Raw genomic sequence first — 7,767 nt, 5'->3', positions numbered from 1 at the left:
TTTCTGTAATGGAACTTATTTTTTAACATTTTCACTCATGCACTACCCTGCAGGCCTGGAGGCAGAATATAAATATTGTGATAAGTAACAAATTATTTTGTTGTTTAAAGTGTAAACTGTTTTGAATGCTTTGGTGCACGTAGTCAGTCAAAATTAAATCAACCCACTCTGGTCTAAAACTCATCAGAAAGGAAGGTGAGACAATGAGGACACCCGCCCTGATTGTCCTGCCAAGACTTACTTCTATAGGTAGTTTCTGCATGGTGCTTCTCAGTGGAAACGACAGGATCCTGGGCTCTGTGAAGGCAACTTATAGTTTGGACTCCTTTCCTTCCTGGTTGATAAACTGTTGTAGGCATATGGCGAAAGTTTCTCTGCTGAAAGTCATCAATACATCCCAATTTAGTAGTGTGGGAGTGGAGACTCTTGAAACAGTTTTGGCTGTGGACCTGGAAGTGATATCATGATATTGGTGATGCTCTAGGAATCCCCCAGCTGCTCTAGAAATCCCTCCAAACTTGTGCACTGTCACAGTACTTGAGATTTACTCAAACTGTGGTATCATCTTCCTGGAACAAGTGCAATAGAACATTTGAGCGAGCATTGCATTCCTGAGGGAAGACTACTCTGAAATGACTTCTGGTAGTTAAGCAAGAACAACATAGTTCCATCAGAGATAAACTGTTATTTTTGTGTTCTTAATGACTAGTTGTTCCACGGTACTTCAACCAGCAAGCTGTCACACAATAAGTGCATTCACAGCTAGGTGATCACCAGTGTTAATCCTGGATTTTGGAGCAGGTCTCTTGCCGTCGTGTGACTAACTGAACTCAAATCCTTGTACAATGCAATACACTGAGAAGGAATAATGTGGACATGATTACAGTCACAAATATGCCAACTTGTCTTTGCCATTTTCGTGTGAATTACTGCAGCATGTGATTCAGCAATCCTATAAAGAATGTGTCCTTGGAAGTGCTGGGTAAACTTTGTTTAGTGACAAATGCACATGACAATTTTTTTTTAAGTAATTTTCCCCCTTGGAGAAAGGATTTCTCATTTCATTAAGAGACCAGCAGAGGGAGGAAGTAGTCCTGAGACACATATATTATCATATGGCATCCAGTCTTAATGAAATCATTTTCCATAGTGTCAAAATACGAGAACAATAATAACTTTCATTTACTTGCCTTGAGTAAAAAGATTGACAGCTCTTCTTACTTATTAGAGAAATCTGAGATCACATGAGGGGCTATTGTTGGGATTCTGTTATTATCAAATGTGTTAGAACTTAAATTCCCCCCTTCCCCTGACTAGATTAGCAAGTTCTTAAGGAGGTTTTTGTTGCAAATATGAATGTGGTTTTAATTAGTTTTTCAGTACTTAATTACATAGCTACCAACAATGGGAGCAATAGTTTGCATGAGTGTCAGTACTAGATACTATAATAATGTTTATCCTGCCCTCTACAATTAAATATGCATGATCAGTTTCATTCATGGAATCATGACCATACTTGCTCTTCTAACATCTTCAGAAACTATCCCAGTTTTGCTATGGATCCTTAAAGACAATCCTCCATCCTCAGGTAGAACAATCTGGTACCACTGCACCTGCTACAGTGCCACGTTACAGGGGCATAATGTTGTGCTTAAAACTAGAAACACTAACAGACATTTCCATGACAACTTCACCATCGCCCATTGATCATGCATTCAGCATTGACAATGCCCCTGTATTAGTAATGCATGGGAAGAACCAATCCATGCATGGATACACCACAACGCTTCCATGACAACATCACCCTATTCATGGGGAAGAGTAGAACAGTTCACCACAAAATTCACCTTTGCCCAGTCAGGACAGATGCAAAAAGAGGGGGGCAGACAGGGTTAAAGTTGTACCTACCGCTCTATATAGAAGCCACCTGAGACAGGGCTAGGATTACAATCCTTTGGGGACAGCATAGGTGAAACATGCATGAGTTTCCGCTTTCAGTCCCTGGCTGTGGCCACCCAGTAGAAAGGGCTTGGTTGAGTTCCTGGCACTCCTATGTAACTGCAGTACTGTACCCAATCAGAAGGGGTGCTGCAGGGACCAACTGGCTGGCTTTTGCATACCTCAAGCACCTCTAATTCTGCCCAGGCCCCTTAATACTAGCCAGTCACACACACACTTTGTTCATTTGGTTGGTTGCCATTTCCTGCTGGCTATCATCCCAGCAGATCTTGTCAACCTGCCTCCAGTGAAGGCAACCCTGTTGTGTGGTTTATTGTACCAGCAGTAACTGGGGGATTGTGAGCTTTTAGGGGCCTTCCGCTTCTCCTTGCTGCTGCTCATATAGTCACAGGGTAGATAAGATGGAGATACTGAGCTCTGGTGGGTGTGTGGTGGAGACTGTCTAAGCTGCAGTCCCTGTCCTGAAGACTAATTCTCGCAGCCATACAGACACCGTTGGAAAATGGCTAGCTTTTATTGGAAAACGTTAGTCAGTGTGTGTGTGTTTGCTGAAATTCTGAACGCAAGACAGATCAACAGGATTGTTCCCTGCATGAGTTATCAGAGCTCCTGCATCTTTTAAAAGTCAACCTGCCTCCAGTGAAGGCAATCCTGTTGCGTGGTTTATTGTACCAGCAGTAACTGGGGGATTGTGAGCTTTTAGGGGCCTTCCGCTTCTCCTTGCTGCTGCTCACATAGTCACAGGGTAGATAAGATGGAGATACTGAACTCTGGTGGGTGTGTGGTGGAGACTGTCTAAGCTGCAGTCCCTGTCCTGAAGACTAATTCTCACAGCCATACAGACACCGCTGGAAAATGGCTAGCTTTTATTGGGAAACGTTAGTCAGTGTGTGTATGTGTGCTGAAATTCTGAACACAAATCTTTTAAAAGCTGTACGGCAAACAGTAGGCTAACATACAGCTTTCACAACACCTGCTTTGGTGCAGCATCCCTTGCCACGTGACTTTCGTTCAAGCAGCTTTTAATGAGATGAGATCCCTCTTAGAACATGAAGGCAGACACTCCATGGAGGAATTTGCCTATTTAGGATCCATGGAGTCAAGGAGACTTAACTGAAATCCTGTCCTCAGATTCTTTGGTTTGTCATCATAATCTGAAGAGAGGCTTGTGCTGTAAATGTAAGTAGTAATGTAATGTCATTGCCATTGTTGTGAAATGGCATTGCGAGGAACAAGTTGGTTTGGACATGTTCCCACTGATAGACAATATATTTGTTCTAGCGGAGACTACTTGGCGTAGCTTGCACCTAATATACTGGCCTCCCTGATTTGCGCTACACTCTACGGTTTTTAATGCTATAATCAGTATCCCATAAAATAGCTATTAACTTTAATGTGATGCTGTTTAACATTAGCGATGGTCATGTGGGAAAACATTTTGCAGTTCCTTTTTTCCCTGGCCTTTCCCCCCAAGCCTCTTCTGCCCCCAGCTCTAGTCATTATCAGAACTTTTTCTTTTTATAGTTGATTATGGGGGACTTCTGGTATAATGGCAAAGGGAAGGGTTGTGGTTGCACTCCACTGTATTTCAAAACTTTTTAAAAACTTCTGTTTATCTAGCGGAGACTACTTGGCGTAGCTTGCACCTAATATACTGGCCTCCCTGATTTGCGCTACACTCTACGGTTTTTAATGCTATAATCAGTATCCCATAAAGTAGCTATTAACTTTAATGTGATGCTGTTTAACATTAGCGATGGTCATGTGGGAAAACATTTAGCAGTTCCTTTTTTCCCTGGCCTTTTCCCCCAAGCCTCTTCTGCCCCCAGCTCTGGTCACCACCAATGTTCCCTCTGAGATTCCTTTGGGTTGTGAAGGGTGGGGTATAAATCCAAACTCTTCTTCTTCTTTGTTTCATTTTATATATTGTTTTGTTAGAAGCACATGGCATTAATGTCTCTATTTTTAGTCTTCTGGCTTGCTGACAAGGTTAAGCCTTTAGTTTGTTAATTAGGCTTCAGTTTGCTGATAAGGTTGAGCTCCTCCTGCAGAGTTTGAGATTAGGGTTGAGAAGCTAGCCTTGAGACTCCTTGTTTGCTTATTGAGATATGAAAGGGATATTTAGATAGTCTTCCATATGTCTCTTTAGATCTTACACTCCTCTCCTTTTTTTCTCCCTCCGTGCCCAAGTGCTTAACCTGTTTATAGATTCTTATTTTATTACATGCTTATCTTATCTCACACTTTCGTATTTGCTTCAGCTGGTGTTGTTTTTAGTATCTTAATAGTATTTAAATAGTACCTGGTTCTTTAAATAGGGCCAGATTTCATTGTGGGTGATTGCAGCATTGGGGGACTGGGACTGCTAGAACCTTTTACACTGTGTTATTTTTTGCCAAGGAAACAGAATAAAAGCTTATAAAAAAAGGAAACCTTAAAGTCGTTGGAGCTCCACAGTAAGTGTCTGTGCCGTTTGCCACCCAGCCGGAAGTTCTGTCTCCCAATGAGTCAAGCTCCCATTTGGATAAGAGCAATTAACCAATCAGCAGAGGGTTTACAATCCTTTTTTTTTTGCGGAAAATCCTTGGACTTCCTAATTGTGTCCCATATGCTGCAATGTGTCTCGAAACCAGTCGTTGACAAAGTACATGATGACACGGTCACACAACCCCTTTTCAAAGGCAGTCCCGAACACATTGGGAGAGTAGGATCCAAATCCAAGAAAAAAATGTCCTGAAATAAATGCCCTTTTGCAGAAGGGGTGACACAAAGCTGGAGCATCAGCTGGGGAGTCAACCCAGTGGGAAACGCTGGCAACGAGGAGGTGTGGGAAAGGTCTTTTATGCAGAAATAAGGAAGAGGCTGATGCACAAGGGAAAACATTTAAGGTATGGTCACACGGCAAGCTTACCATGATTTGTTTCTGCTGTATATTTGATCATGGATATTTTTTTGTGGGTTGGGATGATCACACATCTCTTCAGGAACCACTTGCATTGCATGACAAGGATCCAGGAACCATCCAGATAGCCGCACTGCCCAAGCAGAAGTGTGGCACGAGTTTTATTTTTCCTTGTGCATGTGCATACGTGCCTGGCCAAATCACAGCTCCCACTTGGATGCACTGTACTCCCTTGTTTTTGCAGTCTTCCCCCCCCCCCCCCCAACAGCAAACAAAATGAACCGCTGATGTACGACTGAGCACTGGAATCTATATATGTGTGCTTGAATTTTTATGCACTGAATATATTCAGCGCAGGACTGCTCATGTGCACAATGATGGAAGCTAGAAAAAAATTCAGCACATGAAGGATGTTCAGATGACCTAATTGCATTCATAGCGAGAGATGGCTGTCCAGATTGGTGAAATTGCAGATTCACAGTGCAAATATTCGGAAAGTCCTTGATTTTTCTGGTGTCAGGAAAATTGCTAGGAAACCAGAAGGATTGTGGGGGTGAGTCCACTTCGATACGGGGGACAGATGCAGCCATCAGATCAGCCCTTTTAAATGTGATAGGGAACAGTGGTGAAACCTGATCAAAATGACCATGTGACCACAGCCTTATTTTTGGCCAGTTTATACTATATACATACACACACACACACACACACACACACACAAGTTAATACACTATATTTAACTATTTAAAAACATATTTCCCTAATGACGACAGCAATAACAAAATATAGATATTTATATTGGAAGACCCATTTACATTGAAGAGGGCAATCATAGGCACAAAGAAAACCAATCCTCTTTTCCTTTACAAGTGTGAAATAGCAGAAAGACTACTAATTAATTAAGGGTGCTTTTGGATGCTCCTCAGTTACAATGCCAGAAATCTTTTCAGAGGATGCAGTGGAAACTGTGCAGGAAGCCATCACCAGAAGTATAATACCCCACCCAATGCCCTCTTAGGTGTCTGTAATGTATCCATCTCAGACTGCGTGCGCAGCCATTTCACCACGTGGTCATGCGAAGCAACCGAGCTTCGCTCTCAGTAACAATGGGACACCTATCGGCAGGCTAGGCTCCCAGCCGAGAGCCTATGGAACTCTCGGAGACTGTAAATAGCTAATCACTTGGGTGTGGGTGTGTTTGGGGAGCGGGGTTTGTGCACATATAAACCAGCTTGCGAGCTGGTTACTCTCGTCTTGTTCTGAGCTGAAATAAAGTATGAGAGCTGAAATCACTAGTAAGTCTCAGTACTTTTCAGTGTCTAAGCAGACTGCTCAGCTCAGGCAATTCTGGAGGTGATTATGGGACACAGCAGAAATTTCCAGGGCAGCAGCAGGGACTGGGACCATAAGTAAATGCTGTGTCTTTCTCACTAGGAGGGAGGCAGCATTCTGGAAACATAGAGCTGGAAGGGACCTCAAGGATCATCTAGTCCAACTGACCCTCCACAATGCAAGAAATTTGCAGCTAACTCCCCCCCTCCCCTCATGACCCCTGCTCTATGCCCAGAGAAAGGGATAAAAATAATCTACAGGATCCCTGAAGGAAAATTCCTTCCTGACCCCAAAGTGGTGATTGGCATTACCCTGAACATATAAGAAAGGGCCACAATCAATGCTCCCTCTAAGCTGCAGAGTCTTGTGAGCAAAAATTCTACTTTGTGAGCTACTGGCATAAATGTTGTGAGCAAGTGATTTGGCTACTGCATAAATTAGTTTGCTTTGGAGCCATTCTTCCTGAGCTAAGACAAAAATGTGTGAGACGGAGGATAAAAAACTGTGAGCTAGCTATCTTTGTCAGCTCCATTATTCCCTGTGGGAAATCTTTCTGGGAAATCATGTCTCTGTGTGTGCTTTTCAATGCACTGGCGCCAAAATTTCAGGGGAGCTGTTGATGTCTGTCCTTTAAATACCACCCCCCAAATTTCAAGTCAGTTGGACCAAGGGGGTCCATTTCTATGGGTCCCTGAACAAGGTGCCCTCAGCTGTCCCAAGGAGGGGGGAAATGTGAAAAAAGCACAACCCAAGGATCTCCCCCCATAGGAAGGCTATTCCAAGATATTGCTAATTCCAACCAATGTAAAACCTGAGAATTTAAACCTGTGTAAGTCAAGCATGAGAAACCATGTAACACCTGAGAATCTGAAGTTATTTAAAACACAAGAATCTCAATATAAAAACGTGAAAATCCACAAAAAACCCACAAACCCTGCACAAACCAACTCCAGAAAACTGACGGGATCTTACCTAAAGCAGCCTAGCAAACATATACCAAGTCCCAGGAGACACATTAACACAAGGGAGAAAAGAAAGTGCGGTGAATATCCTGGGAGCTTGCAAAAGCCAGCTCCCAATATCCCTGATTAATCCTGAAGATTTCTGGAATTTTTTTTGGAACCCATTTTTCAGTATCCCCCCCCCCAAATAATAAAATAAATCCTGGATATATTTTGGAGATCTGATTATACCTGGAAAATACCAATTTTAAAACATATTTATATTTTTGGCTCGGTTATATCCAAGCACTCATCCCAGTTCTGATGGGAAACCTGTTTGCTGCCTACCAGTGTCTTGCAAGGAGTCAAAAAGAACTTCCAGGGCTGGGGGACAGAATGCAAAGTGCCAGCATCTCCCTCCCCCAGTCTCATGGGAGGGAGGGGTGTCACGGGCATCGGAACATGACTGTCCTGGGCCATGCGCTGTGTTCATTACTTAGATGCTAGTTCTTTATATATTAGCCTTCCCCAAAATGAAAACCAAACCACAACACGGGACCATGATATGAAGATAATTTGTTGCCAACCATCTTGAAACTTGGACAGGCTTTTGCTGACTACTGAGTGATTGGC

Source organism: Gekko japonicus, unplaced genomic scaffold (assembly GCF_001447785.1).
Source record: "Gekko japonicus isolate JY-2015 unplaced genomic scaffold, Gekko_japonicus_V1.1 scaffold2553, whole genome shotgun sequence".
Taxonomy (NCBI): Eukaryota; Metazoa; Chordata; class Lepidosauria; order Squamata; family Gekkonidae; genus Gekko; species Gekko japonicus.
This window is presented reverse-complemented; position numbering follows the sequence as displayed.